Genomic DNA, 19046 nt, shown 5'->3' with positions numbered 1-19046 from the left:
GGTCTCAAGAAAGTATTTGTACACCCATGTTCATAACAACATCATTCACAATAGCCAAGAGATGGAAGCAACTCAAGTGTCCACTGACAAATGAAAGAGTAAATAAAATGTGGTATGTACATACAATGGAATGTTATTCAGCCTTCACAAGGAAGGCAATTCTGATGCATGCTACAACATGGATGAACCCTGAGGAAATTATACTAAGTGAAATAAGCCAGTCACAAAAAGACAAATATCATGTGATTACCTTATATGAGGTACCTAAAGTAGTCAAATTCAGAGACAGAAAATAGAATGGTGGTTGCCAGGAGCAGGGAGGAGGGGAAAATAGGGAGTTGTTGTTTAATAAGTATGAAGTTTCAGTTTTGCAAGATGAAAAGTTTTGGGGCTTTATGCACAACATGAATATGTTTAATACTACTGAAAAAGGCACTTAAAAATAGTTAAGATGGTAAATTTTATGCTATGTATATTTTACCCAATTAAAAATTAACAGGATTACAGAATATTTAATGACATAAAAATGTTTGCCATATACTGTTAAGTGGAAACAGTTTTCAAAACAATACATACAGTATGATCCCAATTTCCTAACTTAAAATAAGCATACATATTTGCAAAAAAGACTGCAGTTACATGTATCACAATATCAGAATTACAAGAAATTTTCATTTCATTTACCTGTAATTTTTGTTCTGCTTTTTTCAGTTTTCCAAATGTTCTCCTACAAAAATGAATTACTTTGTTAATCAGGAGCAATATACAGTCGTTCCTCAGTGTCCACCAGGGGCTTGATTCTAGGACCTCCCTCAGATACCAAAATCTGCAGATGCTCAAGTCTCTCATCTAAAACAGTATGGTATCTGTATATAACCTATACATATCCTCCCGTATACTTTAAATCATTTCTAGATTATTTATAATACCTAATACAATGCAAATGCTAAATAAATCGTTGTTATACTATCTTAGAAACAAGGAAAAAATTTGTACGTGTTGAGTAGAGGTGCAATTTTTTAAAATATTTTTGATCCATGGTTTATTGAACCCATGGATACAGAAGGCCAACTGTATATTAAGTGCTATTATTTTTTTTATTTTAAAATATTAAAGGGGTACAAATGGTTTATTAATAGGTTACATGGATCACTTTTGTAATGCTTGAGTCCCAGCTAAAGGTGTGCTCGTCACCCAAATGGTGGTCATAGTACCTGTTAGGTAGGTGTGCACCCCTCCACTCTACTCCCCTCCCCCCTGGGTGATTTTCACTGAGTTTTACTTCCCTCTATGCACATACATGCTCATCAGTTAGTTCCAATTTAATAGTGAGTACATGTGGTGCTTGTTTTTCCATTCTTGAGACACTTTACTTAGGAGAATGGTCTCTAGTTCCATCCAAATTGTTGCAAAAGGTATTAATTCATCTTTTCTTATGGCTGAGTAATACAATCTTACAACCTTTTAATTGGTATATTTAGACCATTTATATTTAATATAATTATTGGTATGTTATATTAAAACTTAATATCTTGACTGGTATTTTTTTTTTTTTAAATTTTAGAATATTATGGGGGTACAAATGTTTTGGTTACATGGATTGCTTTTGTACAGTTTGAGTCAAAGTTAAAAGTGTGTGCATCGCCCAGATAGTGTACACTGTACCCGTTAGGTGTGATTTCACTCATTCCCTTCTTCCCCCTCCTACCTGCATGATTTCCATTGAGTTTCACTTCCATCTGTGTACGTGACTGCTCATTAGTTAGTTCCAATTTAATAGTGAGTACATGTGGTGTTTGTTTTTCCATTCTTCAGATATTTCGCTTAGGAGAATGGTCTCCAGTTCCATCCAGATAGTGGTAAAAGGTATTAATTCATTTTTTATGGCTGAGTAATACTCCATGGTATACATATACCAAATTTTATTAATCCAATCGTGAATTGATGGGCATTTGGTTTGATTCCACATCTTTGTGATTATGAATTGTGCTGCAATGAACAACCTAGTTCAGGTGTCTTTCTGATGATTTTTTCTTTTCCTTTGGGTAAATACTCAGTAGTGGGATCACTGGATCAAATGGTAGGTCTACTTTTAGTTCTTTGAGGAATCTCCATACTATTTTCCATAGAGGCTGCACTAGTTTGCAGTCCCACCAACAGTGTATAAGTGTTCCTAGCCACATCCACACCAGCATCTATTGTTTTGGGACTTTTTGACAACTATAAAAGTTCAGCTTCTGCTTTATACCCACCTCCACCATGAATCTTTTCTAGTAACTATAACCGACAAAGCTAGCCTTCCTTTGAACTTGAAGTGCTTGTCTGTATCAGTAGTCTACAAATGTTTTCATTATCTACCCCAACAGCTTAAAAGTATTTAAGCAAACACCATTTATAAATTATATAGGGTACCACTGTATTAATATATTATGTGCAACATAAAACTATACTAAATGAAAAGATGAGATAGAGGAAAGACTTTTTTTAAATAATCTTGATTTTATTAATTAATGGTACCAAAAAAACCCTTTTTACTCTCACTAGTTTTAACTGATAACAATGTGATTCACTGTAACTCATTATAATTAAAAATCTTAATTCAATACTTTATGAAATGGCAATTCAAAGATTTGGTTCTAGGTTCAATTTATTTTAATACCTGGCTCTAATGCCTGTTGTAGAAAGATTATCTCACAAGTGTATGCGGAACCAAATGAAAGAAACATCACTGATTATACTTTCTCAACTCACTACCTAGAGGTTTTTAAAGTAGATTAAATATTTTCATTTCTGGGTTTTTTAAGAGTTCATCATTTTCAGTAATAAAAATCACATAAAAGATGGACTATTTTCAAAATACATTCACCATAGCATGAGTGTCTCTAGAAAATCAACTATTTTCTCACTCATTGTTTAAAATAAAAACAAAAGGAAAAAGCACCCTGAAGGAATAAATTGTTTTTTAAACTATCTGTTTCATTAAATATTATTGTCAGTCACATGACATCTCTCCAAAGATCAGAAAATTTGAAACATGTTTTCTTTTTGTTAAAAAAACCACCAACTACATAGCTTGACAGCTCTTTTATGTACTTTTACATATGGCTATTCAAAAGCTTGTACTACAAGTAGAAGGAGAACTGGGCTCTGCACTTTGTTGTTTACTTGTGCTTCCATTATTAACTACCTTTCATCCAAGGTTTCTCTACAGTAATCATTTTAGGTTAACTGGACATTTTGCAAGAGTTGGTTTAGTTAAAACTAGATAACATAATCTATAAACCCATTTAACCACTCTTGTAAACTATATTATATCACAAGGATGAACTAAGTGAAAGATACATACCACTGCTAATCCCTTTATGCTTGCTCACTTGCATGAAATGTGACCATCTGACACATGGACAGACTGAAGATGCTGGTATCAATTCTTATAACAAATATGAGTAAACGTTAATTTCTTTTTTCTTTAAATAAAGAATAAATATTCCTTAAACTGGGTGGTACCTTACAAAGGACTTTGGACTTCATCTACTGTGAGTCATTATAGACTTCAAGACACTGGTGTTGAATACTGTGGGAGAGTATTAGTAAGAAATGAGGGCCAAGTACAGAACCTAAGAAGAATCCAACATTTCTGAAGAAATGAAAGAAAGATATAAAGAAAAGTTTGTGATAAAGACAAGAAGAAACATCCAAGATGGTGGGAGAAAAGGGAGGAGAGAAATATCAGTCCAGAATTTGCAAATAAAATAATAAGGGAAAAAGACTTCAGATTTAGCAATTAGGAAGTCACCAGTTACATCAGAAGAAATGTCAATTCCACTGGGGTGGGGGCGGTTGGTGGGGGGAGCCAGACTACAGAGGTTGGGATAGAATAGAAAGTGAGAAAATTTAAAAACAGTGTTTGGCTACTGTTTGAAGAAACTAAATTATGAGATTACAAAACAGAATATATAGTACAATCTTATTTTGATATAAAAACTTTTTATAGCTATATATAATGTATGGAAGAGCTTACAATAAAATGTTAATAGTGTTTATCTCTGCCTTGTGGTCTTCCTGACCATCGTTTCTAAGCACATCCTTCCCCTTCACTCCTCCTATCCAACACACATACCCCCCCTTATTCTCTACCACGAGCATTATAGTTTGTGGTCTTTCTAGTACTTCTTTAAATTATAAGTATTTACCTGCTTGTTGCCTGTCTCTCTCACTATACTGTAAATTTATATTTGTTTCATTTGCCTTCGTATACCACATCCGGTACAGAGTCTAAGCATTCAATAAACTGCATGAATGTTCAATGAATGAATGACAAATGAATATCATGGAAAAAGAGGTAAGGACAGACAAGCCACTAGGAATATCTCAATAGGTTTATATACATTTAAAATAATCTAAAAACCTAAGTTCAAAATCTATTTTCTTGTTTGTATAACATTACTTGACTTTCTGAAGTTTGATTCTAGATTTCTACCTTTCTTGTAACACAATATAACATACTGGTTAAGAGTAATGGCCATACAGTGAGTTAGATGTCTGTCATTTATCAGTTGTGTGACCTTTGACAACTTTTGTACCTTCCTAAGTCTGTTTCCTCACTTGTAAAATGGAACAGCAACAATATCTCCCTCATAGGAATGTTGTAAGATTTAAATGAAATAACTCATATGGGCTGGGCACGGTGGCTCACACATGTAATCCTAGCACTCTGGGAGGCCGAGGTGGGAGGATCACTGAAGGTCAGGAGTTCAAGACCAGCCTGGGCAAGAGTGAGACCCCGTCTCTACTAAAAAATAGAAAGAAATTATCTGCACAACTAAAAATATATAGAAAAAATTAGCCGGGCACGGTGGCGCATGCCTGTAGTCCCAGCTACTCGGGAGGCTGAGACAGAAGGATTGCTTAAGCCCAGAAGTTTGAGGTTGCTATGAGCCAGGCCAATGCCATGGCACTCTAGCCAGGGCAAAAGAGCGAGATTCTGTCTCCAAAAAAAAAAAAAAAAGAAATAACTCATATGTAAGCTCATGGCACAATACTTGCTACATACTAGAAATTCAATAAATTACAACTATGACTATTATTATAAACATCTTACTTTTAAAATGGTCAGTAAGCATTAACATTTGGAATGTGCCACACAAAATTTTAAAATAAATTTAAACTTTAAGATCTTGAGCCTCTTCTTTGGTGTCCTTCTCTTTGCTTGAGCACTCCTAGTCCCGGAGGCAGGAGGGGAACGGTGAGAGGGTGAGAGGAGAGAGGAGGCAGCAAACCAATATGGCAGACATAATTTACTATCAGAAAAGCAGCCAAAACATAGAAAAGTGATCCTCATTGCCATGGCAATAAAGGGGAGAAAAAGAATATGGGAAGCTAGAAAACATGATAGCCTAGAAGAGAAGCAATTTTGATGACAAAAACTGAGCTTGGCAAGAAGAAGGTGATAGGGGAAGGGCTGGAAATAATGCTTTGGAAGACATCTGAGTAAAGGTCAAAGTTGAATTCATGGGAGTAGAGAAGATGAGATAAAAATTACAATCTAAGTTGGATGGGACTTTAAAAGGATATCTGAGCTCAACTTTCTACCTAATATATGAATCCTTCCTAGAAGGGGTCTTTCTGCTACCACTTGAAAACTTTAATAATAAAAGAATTAACTACTTCAAAAGCAGATTACTACTATAAAAACAACTATAATTGTTTTAGGAAAAAAATTCTTTCTTGTAGCGAGCAGAATCCTGCCTCCCTGAATTTTCTATCACTGCTCCTAGTTCAATTACATTCTAGGAATGATAGAGTAGATAACCACAGTCATAGGAAAGAAAAGGGAGAAAGTACAGAAGAAGGCTAATAAAAGCTCTGAGCAAGTGGTGGGGTAAATACATTTAGATAGAGGAAAGGAAGAAAGCAATCAGAAATACCATCCTTACAGAAACCAAGGGGGAATTGTCAAGGAGGAAAGTGTGAGCAGTATCATCAACATGCTGGGAAAAGGTCAAGGATGTTACTAACTTGAGAAAGGATACTGGATTAGCACAGTCTCAGGACAAAAGGCAACAATATCAACATCTCTTTGGTGGTAAAAGAAAAAAAGACTAAGGGTTGAGCAAGAATCTTTTAGAAAATGGGCCTGAGCATATTGGTAGCAAAGGGCAAGAAACCAACCGAAGGGTGAGATTAAAGAGGAACAAGAAAAAGTGATGGAGAAAGGAGACGGGCAGAGTTAAATACTCATGGTAATGGAGTGGTAAAGGGTGGGGGGAGAGGAAGCAAAGAGAGAAAGAAAGACTATCAAGCCCAGGGATCATGAGAAACCTTAGGTTTATGCCACACCTAGAGAAAGATAGGACTTGGTCAGGCAACAGTGAGAAAATGAGCAAGCTGACCTAGAAAAGTTGCCTCATACCCTACTACTGCCCAAGGGAGTAGTGGTGTAGAAATCATCTGGGACTTGAGCAAACCTGGATTGCCTCAGTTCCACCACTAGTGCTGAAGGATCTCTGAAGTCCTAGATCAGGAGTGCAGTGAAAACATGTTATCAATGAAAGAAGGACAGCAGGGAAGGAAGCAATGGAAAGACAGTATGAAGAAGGATTACGTCATCACTAATATTTGACTAAACACTAAATAACTCATGATTGCTTGCTTTCATTCAGATTATTTTGTCTGTCTTCAAAACAACTTAGTAAGAAAAACATCTCTGAAGGAATCAGTGAATGAATCAATGATCTCCAGCATGTGGATGAAGAAATCAGTTCAAGAGTAACTTGATTTCATAACATTTAGCTAGTTAATTGTGAAGATGGGATTTGAACTCAGATTTTCTGATTCTAAATTCCATGCCTCCATCTCTGCACCAACAAAAAAATCTAAGTTATTTCACTACTGCCTTGCACTCATTTCAGGTACCCAGTGCTTTCCTTTTCTGTTTTCTCCTTATCAATTATTAAACCAATAACATTTACTCTAATAACTAATTATGACTTATGTTCATCTTCTATTAAATGATAGAAATAACTAACATTTAATTGTGGTAAAATTGTGGTAAAAATTTTATAAGACTAAGACTACTAGAAAACTATTCCTCAAGGAAAAAGGTAATATATGTTTTCATCAGTGTAATTTATTAGCTCATTAAATATGAAATGTCCAATTCCAAATCAAAAGTTTAATTTATTATATCTCAAACTAGATGCAGTACAATTAATTAAAGTATGTACCTAAACTATTGACACAGTTTTGCGACCTTAACAGTAGTTTGTTTAAGCCAGCACAGAAGCAGCCCGGAGAGCAAGTGGTGATGAAATCATGGAAGGCATTTTCCACAGCTTGTTGAGAATTAAACATTTTTCCTTGCAAAAAGTGGTCCAAAGACTGGAAGAAGTGGTAGACAGTTGCTGCAAGGTCTGGTGAATACAGCAGATGACAGAGTTTCCAAGTCCAGCCTCTGTAGTTTGAGCAGCATCGTTTGTGCAACATGTGGTCAAGCACTGTCTTGCAAGAGGATTGGCCTGTCTCTATTGACCAACCTTGGCTGCTTAATCACAAGCATCTTCATTTCATCCAATTGGTTACAGAAGACATCCGTTATTAACTAGGTTTCATGAAGCTGTAGTGGATAACACCAGCACTAGACCACCAAATAGACAGCTTTTTTTTTTTTTTATGAATATTCACTTTTGGACTGTTTCAGCACTTCATCTTTATCCAATCATTGTGCCAAACACTTGCGATTGTCAAAAAGAATCCATTTTTCATCACACATAACAATATGGTGTAGAAATAGTGTGCCTTTATGTAGTGATAGCAAAGAAAGGCAAGCTTTGATATGATTTCTCTTTTGATACTCGTTTAATTTATGCGGTACTCACCTATCTACCTTTTTACCTTGCCAATTTGTTTCAAACAGTCTGGTATCATTGGAATAGTAATGTCAAAACTTGCTAATTCACACGCAGGTCGAGATGGATTCGCTTCCACTACAGCTTTCAGCTCATCATTATCTGCCTTGGCCTGAGGTCGCCCATGTGGCTCATTTTCAAGATTAAAATCACCAGAACAAAACTTCTCCAACCATCGAAGTACTGGGCATTCAATGGTCACATCCTCCCTAAACACTTTGTTGATATTTCAAGCTGTCTGGGCTGCACTGGTTCCACGATGGAACTCATATCCAAAATAACATGAATTTTTGACTTATCCACAAAAATTGCTCTAAAAAAATTTTGAAAGATAATCACAAGCCAAACCATGTGTTTGAAAGAATGAGGATGTACCTTCATAATAAAAATAAAACAAGTGCCATAGTGAAATGTCAGAGATATCAACTGCCAAACTTAGTACTTAAAGAAATCAGACATTTCATATTTAATAACCTAATACTTTTCTTAGCAAAGGAATAATTTTTTAGCTGCAATGAGAGATAAATATGCTACTATGGGCCATCATTTTAGCACTTTCAACAGGAAATGTGTTCTGAATTCAAATAATGGTCTTCATAAATGAACTTTTATAACATGTCTATTTGTAATTTGAGAAGATATGGGTAAAGTGGGATTTTTTTTCTTACACTGGAGCTAGATTGAGTTTTCTGATATAGTTTTGATATATTTTTGTACAGTTTTGGGTTTAAATTTAATAAAAAGAAAAAAATTAATACTATTGCTTTTTTTAAACCAAATAAAAAATGGCAAATTTAGCAGTACTGATATATGCAAGAAAAAAATTAAATAATCATACTGGAATGTCCTACCAAAGATCAATTTGACAGAAATCAGATTTTTTTTTAACCATGGTAAAAATTCAGCCCAACTCCTTTCTTTATTACTTTTTCTTTTTCATCTTTCATCTCCCTCTTCAGTTGGTTTCTTGCTGTTTGCCTATAAAATGCCTCAAATATCTCATATTCTAAGAAGTACTTTCCATAACATTTTTGGAATTTTAAGAGCCAACTTCTGGTAAATGGTATAGTTAAGCTCCTTTCATACAACCTAGACACAAATAACAATACACTTCTATACTATTTAAGATTTATCACTTGACAAAATCTAGTGTAATCATAATTTTTAAAGTACTTGAAAAATCTTAAATTCTATATCACAATGATCTAAATAATGACACTAAAACTTAAACATACTTTCAAGAAATATTAACAAATTGAGGCTATCAGATAAATAAGTAATTGTATATTCATCTCAAGCATTGAAGGAGTATTGAAGAAGCTAAAGGAACCCAGGAAATAAGAACAAAGTTATAAAGACCTCATTTTCTTTTTTGTTTACATCCCCATTTGACATTTATGAGACCCTGTGCCTCGCAGGAAACTCTGAATGCACGCGCTTCCCAAAGTTGCTTATTTACTTTTGATTTAGTCACAGCAAGGAATAATAAGACATAATGTTGGCTAGAAGGATAAAAATTATAACTATTTATAATCTTAGATTTAAATATTTTAATTGGATTATAAAACAAGTGATATTTCACATGACATCCTTATCAGGAATTAAAATCATAAATATCCTCATAAAATAATATCTAATTTTTAAGTCTAGATATTATTCAAAATAAAAGCAATGTCTTTTTTTCCCAGTACTCATCAGAGACTTACAATATTATAGCAGCCACTGAAATTAATTAAGGCCTGGAATATGAATGATAAAACTGTACTGAGATAAAATCTGTCGCTAGCATGTAAAAATTTCAATGAAAACCAAAAATACCTGGGATGGTTTATTTTACTCCTTTCTGCCATTGTTATGACTGTTTTACTACTGAAATTTTTATTAGTCAAAGTGAACCAGATTAGACACTGGTATTCTGTTCTTGATGTCTGGGCCAAAGATTAATAAGTAAATCCTAAAATCACTCATTCAAAGTTATTGGAGAATAAATATGTCTTAAATATGAAAATTAGACACTTATTAAAACGCATACCAAAAACTAAATTTAAGATAAAATCTGTATAATCTACTCCACTTTGAAAATAATTGCCAGAAGAAATCATATATTAATATATTCCTAAGAAGGACAAAAATAACATTTGGATTTATCCACTGCTTTGGGTTATCCCTGCCTTGCTTCTTTCTAGAGTAGAAATAATCTAGTGTTAACAGTCTTTGTTAATAAAATATATTTTATTATATCTAGGTCCCTAATGGGCAGGGTGTTCAAATAATCTAAACAAGTACTCAATAATACTTAGGTAATAGTTAAGTAACAGAAAGATGATGCTTTCAAGGAATTTTAATTTTAGGAAAATAAAGCAAAATAGCTAAAAAACTTGTCTGTATTAAATAGATGGTTCAAGAATGAAAATATGAAATGGTAGTTTAAGAAAAAAGTAAATAACTATAAGGTTCAGAATTACTATAACCTCAAACTAACAATAAATTAGTATTTTAATTAATCACTGCTTGGTATTACCTCTGCACCCCTCTCCATTGGTTGGGTCTCTTAGCCTGTACCCCATTACTTCAACCATTTCCCCTACATCTTCAATTATCTCCTCCCTCATCCATCTTCAATACAATCTGTCTTTGCTTTATTCCTGGCTACAGAACACTACTAGAGAAAACTGTAAAACACACTGATTACAAATTTATGAGTTCCAATCTCAGATGAGCCCCTGATGCTGCTCAGTAATCCTTTCACTTATGTTGAAACACTTCCCTTTTCCATTCTCTCCAGTATTTGTAACACTTTCATCACTCTCCTCAAGTCCCCTAGCCTACCTCCATCAACTCTATGCTCAAAAAGTAACTGTTAAAAAAAAAACAAACCCTCATATATGACTTTTCCCCTCTACATTCAAATGTACCTAATTCTCATTTATACCAACTCCTAACTTTGAGAGAGTATAAAGTGTCTAGTCTTTTCCAAAGTGAATACCCCAACCACCTGTTCTTGACATCACCTCTTCCTACTTCATCTGGGGCACTGTTCTATTAATTATTCCCTAACTCTCCTATTTTTGGTCTCTTCATCAGCCCATCTAAAAAAAAAAAAAAAGAAGTAGTTCAAGTACCAAATTAAAGTTCTTTCTGTCATTCCTGTTTCCTCAAGCTACTTCTTGCCTCCCCTTAGCAATCTGTCTTCCATTTTCACCACTCACTTGGCTCTAGAAAGGTTAGGAATGACCTCATTTCTAAATTCAGTGGTCTATATTCAGTCTTCATCTAACCTGACCTCACTGCCCTGAAAAATCAACTAAGGTAAAAATGTAGAAGGAAAGAAAAAGTTAAAAAAATCACCATTTGTAATCCTCCAGTGTAATGGGTGATTCAAGCAAGGATCATTAATGGATGCCAAAATCACTGGTTAAAAGGTTGCTAGGGAACAGGATATTTACACAGCCATGAAGCGTTCCCCATCAATTACTTATAATTAAATAGTAGAGAGATCTGTCAGTCCCACCTTTACCAAGTGATCAAGCTTACATTACCAAGAGGGGGACAGCCTGACATCATGTGCCTCCAACGTAATACAGCAGTAGGTATATACATCATCTGCATAATGGTCTCTCCAGAAATGTCTGACCAGAATCTAATCATGAGGAAACAGACCAATTCAAAATGTAGAACATACTCTAGGACAAGTGGCCTCTACTTTTCAAAGGATAAATCTAGATAGCGAAGTGTTGGGACTAGCTTAGATTGGGAGAGACTTAAAGAGACATACCAGCCAAAGGTAATGTATGAACCTTGACTGAATTCTGCATTTGAGGAGAAATAAAGCCATAAAGATTTTGGAACAACTAGGAAAATTTAAGTATGGACTATATGTGGAATAATGTTATTGAGTAAATGCTGATATTCTTAGGTGTCATAATTGTATTGTGGTTGTACAAAATGTCCCTGTAATTGGGAGATACAAGCTTAAGTATTTAGGGGTGAAACACCATGATATCTACAGCATGCTTTCAGGTTTGGCAAAAGGGAAGTGGGGGTATGTGGGGGTGTGTGGTTTTCACTCTACTAGTCTTTCAACTTGTGAGTTTAGAAAGCTTCACAAATAAATAAATAAATAAAAGCCAATGAAGGCTTACCAAGAACTGAAGAATAGGTAGAAATAGATAGAAATGAGCCAAACAGATGGAGAGGAGGAAGGAAGGGAGTGACAAGGAGAAAGATTCCAGGAATGGGAAACAGTATGTTCAAAGGTTTGGAGGGAAGAGAAAGCCTATTGCCAGAAACCACAAATAATTCAATATGTCTGAGAAAATTATACATTTAGGGGATGAAGGCAGTTATGGAGAGTCATTAAGGCTAGAGGGGTAAGTCGGAAAAAGAACTTAAAAGAACTTATAAATCTGTTAAAGGAATAAGAAATGTGGATTTAAAAAAAAGTCAGAAATAATTTAAGCAGAGGAATGATACAATCAGATTTACTCTTTAGAAAGATCACTGATTGCAGCACAGAGAATGGATTGAAGAAAAGCAAAACTAGAAGAGACCGGATAAGAAAACCTGTAATAATCTAGGTAAAACAGTAAACCTGAACTCAGATAATGGTAGAAGAGGTAGAAAAAACTAGACAGATTCCAGATCTTTCTCCAGTCCTAACCTCTTTTCACTGTCCCATACCCAAATTTATAATTGCGTACTGGGCATCTTCACCTACATGTTTCATAGATACTGAAAATTCAATATATCCAAAACTTAAACTCATTATCTGCTATTTTTATCCTCCTCCTGCACCTTTATTATTCCTTCTCTAGCTCTGTTAATGGCGACGCCTCCTATGTACTTTCCCAAACTAGGAACCCAAGAGCCAACTTGACTCCCTCATCTTCTACATTATTTGATTTCTATACCAACTTGTACTGACCTATGGAGTCTACCTTCAAATATTCCCCATTCCAATTACCATTCACATAGTTCAGGACTTTATTTGAAGAGTAGACTACTGGGAGAGTCTCCTACCAAAAGTACTTCCTTGGTCCTAATCTCACTCAGCTTCAGAATCATCTTTTCCACAGTTTAGATCTGATTAGCTCACTCTCCTTAAGAATAACATTCATCGGGTGTTGGACAGATAGGTGGGGAGGAGGAGATGGGTATATATGCATATATATACCTAATGGGTGCAGTGCGCACGGTCTGGGGGATGGACACGCTTGAAGCTCTGACTCAGGTGGGTCAAAGGCAATATACATAACCTAAACATTTGTACCCCCATAATATGCTGAAATAAAAAAAAAATTTAAAGAAAAGTTTAAAAAAAAAGAATTCTTTAACAGTAACATTTTCAACATAGAACTCTTCACAATCTGGCTCCAAACTGTCCTTTAGGTTAAACAAATTGCAAAAAGGTATTTAAAATGGCCAAGATGTGACTTTCTTGACATAATTATTGTGATTTCAAAATTTTACTTTATTCACTCCACAGAAAAAAATCATAAAATATGATGTATCACCACAATATTCATACACAAACACCCACTCCTTGAACTTTCTACTAGTCAAAAAGCCAACTGTAAGAATGTAACATTCTCCAAATCTGTAGCAATTTTTGCCATGAAAACATTTCCCATTTTTCTAAAATTCAATTTTTAAAAGTTCATTATATTTAAAAAAACCTACCAATACCACATGAGTAATTCTGAATATTGTCTCCCACTATTCTACCCTCAAGCCACCCCAGAAAAAATTTCCTTTACAGCTAAAGCTCTGTCTACCTCCACTCTTCATTTGACATGACTGTGAAAGAAAGGTGATCAGTTAACAAGATTTTAAAGAATTAGATTTTTTTTCCCATTCAATTCATGTATTTTAATTAATTCAATTCTAAATGCTAAAGTATACTGTGGACTACTGGATATATATTAACAAAAAAAATCAAAGTGATTCTTTTTGCATAAAAAGATGTTGAAACTAGTAGGAAAAGAAATAAATCTAGAAAGAAATGAGATTTTGCAAATGTTGAGTAGGTTTAAAACCCCTATTTCTTTAGCTAAATCTTCACATTTGAGGAGCAATTACCATTGGTAGAAAAATCCAATACAAAGGACAGTATGCATACTAAAAGAAGACAAAAGGAATTATTCCCAATAAGGGAATTAATCCAGGTAACTGTAGTTTACTCTTGAAAAAACTAGAACTTTCTGTATAAGTCATTTCCCAAAAATTTAACTCTGAAATAAATTATACATTTTCATGTCTTCTGAAATAGTATATTTTGAAAACAGGGTGACCTTTTTTTGCTAACTAATTTCACCATTATAATAATCAGTTATTATACTGTGTTATAATAGTGATACTCTCAGGCTACTGAAGGAAATCAGTTTGTCCCTACATTAAGGAGCTTCAGATTACGGTGATATACTAGTTCTTTTACTAGTTATCAATATGCATATTTTTAATATTTCTCTCCTCCCTGGAGAGGCTGTCAGCAGTCACTGTTTTCCACATTGCTATCTACATTCCTGCTTTTGACAACCTCTATATCCCTTTCTAATTTGATTCTTCTAAAGCCAGTAACTTATACAGTATATTATAATTGACATAGCATCTTAATACATATTACCTCACTTATTATAATAGCCTTGTGATACAGGAATTATCACCATCTGTATTTTACAGATGAGAAAACTGAGGCTCAGAAAGATTGAGGAATTTACCATAAGGTTATAAGGATAATAAAAAGCAAAAGTGATCTCTACTATCTTCTTTCAGCACCAAATTAAGCTGTTAAAAACATTAAATAAGAGTCAAAACTGGAGCGTATGGGGAGAAAAAGGAAGATTTTCCTGTGTAAGCCTTGACTTTATCTGGACATTCACAATACACATTAACTAATTAATAAAAAAAATTAGCTTACTTCTTTCTTGGCAGTGGTAGGTGGCAGGAAAAATAATCAATTCTGGATAAAGAAACTACTATACTCTACTTACAATTTCAAAAACCTGTGCAACAATAACCAACAATTCAAAACATAACAGTAATTCAAATATGCAGTAAAGTAAAACTGCTATTTTCAGGGGGGGAAAGGTTTTTTTCTTCAGATTTGAAGACAACTAAGCAGACTAAAGAATGTCTGCATTATGTCATAAATAGATTTACTTTTCCCTCAACTCTTCCCCCTGCAAAGAAAGAGTTACTAGAGGATCTAAATTACTAATCTAATCCACCAAACAGTGCCCATTAAGAGCATTTTCACAGCTGGTAGGGGTTAAGAACACTAGTTTAGCCCCTTACCAGAACCATGCAAACCATAGGTTTATTATAGAATGGTATTACTGACATTTTTGAACTCAATAATTCTTTCTTGTGTGGGTGGGTGGGGTAGGGTGGGATGGAACATGTCCTGTGCATTGTAGGATATTTAGCAACATCCCTGGCTAAATGCCAATAGCAGCCTTCTTCAGTTGTAACAACCAAAAAATGTCTCCAAACACTGCCAAATGTCCCTTGGGCAAAATCATGCTGGAGAACCACTGTTTTAAATGTTGGAGTCCTGGATCTTTGAAAAATGAAGCCTCCAACCGGCCCTGTTAATTATAATTTTAAAAAAATTATTTTAGTTTTAAAATTTGAATTTTTAAAAAGAGGTTAAAGCATTTTTAGAGGATTCTGTAACATGGATTTCGATCATATGGATACATTATGGTCACCCATGTTTCCCCATAGTTGGGGGAATGTCCAGCGCTAGCAAAATGTCATAGATACATATGAAAATCTAAACAATTCCAACTTCCAAATCCCCATTTCTTACTTTACATGGCCACACTGTGGTTCTTGAGCCATGTACCTCATAGATTTAAGTTTATACTCTTCAGATTTCATCTAGTTCCTGCCCACTATTTGTGAGACAAGCAGGGAGTAAGCTGATGACTCTTAAGATCTTTTCCAGCCCTGATATTCTAACATTCAATGACAAAAATACTCCTCCAACTTTTACTTACTGACTCCTGGCTGACCAAACCACTTCTTAACCATTCATGCTTAATTTTTTTTCTCTAACTTTATATTTATGCCAAACACAACTAAATAGTGTATCAGCTGTTTACAACATTACTTTTAATACAGGTGATCAGTTGCTTATTCTCTGACTCAAATAAAAAATTTTAACATGTAAATTGATTTTAAAAGAAAAGCTCTTCAAGAAAAGCGGATACCATTTATATGAAAGGTCCACATTAGGCAAATACTGAGACAGAAAGTAGATTAGTGTTTGCCTAAAGCTGGCAGGAAGGTGAGAATGGATAAAGGGTTTTCTTTTTTGGGGGGACCGGTGATGAAAATGTTCCAGAATTAGATCATAGTGATGATGGTTGCACAACTCTTTAAAAATCATTGAATTGTACACTTTAAATGGGTGTATTTTATGATCTGTTAATTATATCTCAATAAAGCTGTTTTTAAAAGCTTGGAGCAGGAAAAAGGAATTTTAATTAACTTTTATTGATAGGAAAAGGAGTGTGATTAAGAAAAAATTCTACAAAGTTTGCCATTTCATGGGCTATATAAGACTTGGTTATAATTCTAACATAAAAACTTAATTATCTTATCCAGAAATAAATTTTAACTTTTCCAGAAAATACAAACATATGCAAATTTAAATATCTTTTTCTAAACTTTGGATAATATTTCCAGTCATAATTTTGAAAACAATAAAAAACATTTCAGAAAACCGAATGCTGTAGTACCAATACTTCTACAAGAACAAAATATATATTAACAACAACAAAAAAACATGGACAGTCTTTACAGTTTTGTTGATTCATTATTTTAAAAACCCATTAAGGGTTCAGGTGCAGTGGCTCAGGCCTATAATCCCAACACTTTGGGAGGCCAGGGTGGGAGGATAGCTTGAAGCCAGAAGTTCAAGACGAGCCTGGGCAACATAGCAAGACCCTGCCCCTACAAAAACAGTGTTGTTTTTAATTAGCCTGTCGTGATGGCATGTGCCTGTGGTCCTAGCTACTCAAGAGCCTGAGGCAGGAGCATTTCTTGAACCCAGGAGTTCCAGGTAGCAGTGAGCTATGATTGTGCCATTGCACTCCAGCCTGGGCGACAGAGCAAAACTGTCACAAACAACAACAAAAAACCATTACAACATTTTTCATTTCTTTTAAAAGTGATCCTCAGACTATCTTTCATAATTTAAAGATAGTCCAATCACACTAAAAATGCAAACATCTAATCCCCCAAACCACAACTATCAATTACACATATTGATCATTTTTACCCAAACCTATCATGATCACTATGAACCATCAATATCCATTTCTAGGATATCACATGCTGACTGCCATACACACACAATAAAACAAACAAATCCCATTATTCCATCTGTTTCATCATAACTGCTTAGAAATCATTTAGGCTCTCAAGCTACTCTTCCAATTAGAACTCCCCATCAGATTTATAAAAGTGAAGGTCCATCAAAATCTGCAGTTTGTTATTTCTCAGTACACTACAAGTAATTTATCACACTAACACTTGTCTTGTTAAGCACTTACTGTTAAGACTGCCTGGGTCTGACAAATCAGAAATACAGTCAGTTAAAAGCAAAAACACTCCAAAAAATTTAATTCTTCGAAAGCAAAAACTTTAATAAAGACCAAAAAATAAACCTCGTTAAAAGAGAATTAAAAATTTTTTTTTTTGCAACCCCGTCAGCCAAAATTCTAAAAATACCATCCTGAACTCAACACATGAACAGACTTAGTGGCTAATTATAATTGGCAGGCAAAAGTTCCCAAGTCAACTACAAGAGGGCAGGGATGGCCTGCCTTTGTATCTATGCATAGATGAAAGGAAGCAGAACTGAAGAAAATTCATTATTGAACAAATTATTGTGACATAAATTGCCAAACTGCACAACCACCGAGTTATTCTTTGGGTTAGCCTTCCACAATGAGAGGGGGGAAAAAAATGTTTTTTAATGATTCCAGTAGGATCCAAAGGGGCTAAGGGCCCGGCTGGAAAAAGAAAGGGAAAGTTTGGGGGCAACCTCAAGGGGGATGATGGAAGTTCCAGAGCCGGGATCCGGAGAGGGGCGAGAAGGACGAGAGGGGCGAGAGCGGCATTTTCGACCGCCAACAGAAGGTGGGGAGCACAGCTGCCAGCCCCGATCCCGGAGGGAGAGTGAAAGGAAGAGTAGGTGGAGGAGAGGAGAATAGAAGCTTCAGCGCCGGTCAGTTGTGAGCGAAACTCTGTCCGCTTCGGGCTGGGAAGGTGACAGAGGGGGTGGGGTCTCAGTCCCTCTCTCTGCAGTAGGTCGGGGTGAGGGTGGGCCGCGACGCGCTGGAGACCAAGATGGGGCCAACGCTGGGGACTAAGAGGGGCCAGCCCCACACCTACCTGCGGGTCCCGGGCAGCCGCCCAGAGCGAGGCCTAGTGCATCTCCGCCGCCTGCAGCCCTCCACGTCGCACCAAGGCTGCTCCTCCGCGGCCGCCACCTCCTGGCGCCGGGAGCCCGGCCGGGCCGGAGCCCGGCTTCCCGCCCCCGCCCCGCGCCGGCTGGCCTGTTGGCCCAGGGAGCACAGGGCCGCCCTCTCGAGCCCAGCTCCGCTCGGGGGTGAGAGGCGGCAGCGGCGGCTCCCTCACGTCTCTCCCGGGTGTCCTGTCAGCCAGCAGTTTCCCCCGGGTCCGCAGCGCCGCCTCCGCCGCTGCTGCCACCGCCTCTCCCACATCCCCGGCCTCCAGGGGAGCCGCCGCCGCCGCGCCACGACCACTGCCTCTATCGTTTCTGCTCCCAGCTCCACTGCTTTGCCTCACCCCACCGGCCCGCCCGGCCTGGCGTGGCCCGGTCGGCTCCGGGGAGACAGCGCCGGAGGCTGCTGCGAGGCCGCCGCAGCCCCCAGCCCACAATCCACCGCGCGGCTCCGCCGGGGCGGGAGGGCCGCGGCCCGGGCCGGGAGGAGCGCCTGCCGCCTCGGGAGAGGGGCCTCGGCACGGGCCGGCTCGCCCGCCGCGGGCGCAGCCGGCGTTCCCCCGGGGCGGGGAGTACCCCGCGTGGCTCCCCTGCGCGGCTCCCCTGCGCCTCCTCTAATAGTCATACACGCAAAGACAAAAATTCACGCTGAATTCCACTCC

At 36.7% G+C, this 19046-nt stretch overlaps 1 protein-coding gene across 4 annotated transcripts in view; it reads right to left on the bottom strand.

The window, feature by feature from the left end:
• VPS54 (VPS54 subunit of GARP complex) overlaps positions 1-18824 on the bottom strand; it is a 102062-nt gene extending 83238 nt beyond the window's left edge. For 2 of the 4 annotated variants that reach the window (XM_069494555.1, XM_069494557.1), the window contains exons 1-2: positions 18312-18798; positions 685-727 (exon numbers count right to left, since the gene is read on the bottom strand). The gene's annotated coding sequence lies outside the window, so the exon portion shown is untranslated. Of the gene's footprint in view, positions 1-684; positions 728-18311 lie in introns of all 4 variants that reach the window. The other 2 variants (XM_069494556.1, XM_069494558.1) reach the window with 1 other exon arrangement.
• Positions 18825-19046: the final 222 nt, after the last annotated feature.

This window comes from Eulemur rufifrons, chromosome 19, assembly GCF_041146395.1.
Source record: "Eulemur rufifrons isolate Redbay chromosome 19, OSU_ERuf_1, whole genome shotgun sequence".
NCBI classification, from domain to species: domain Eukaryota; kingdom Metazoa; phylum Chordata; class Mammalia; order Primates; family Lemuridae; genus Eulemur; species Eulemur rufifrons.
Note: the sequence above shows the minus strand (reverse complement) of the source record. Positions and strands in the feature narration are given on the sequence as shown.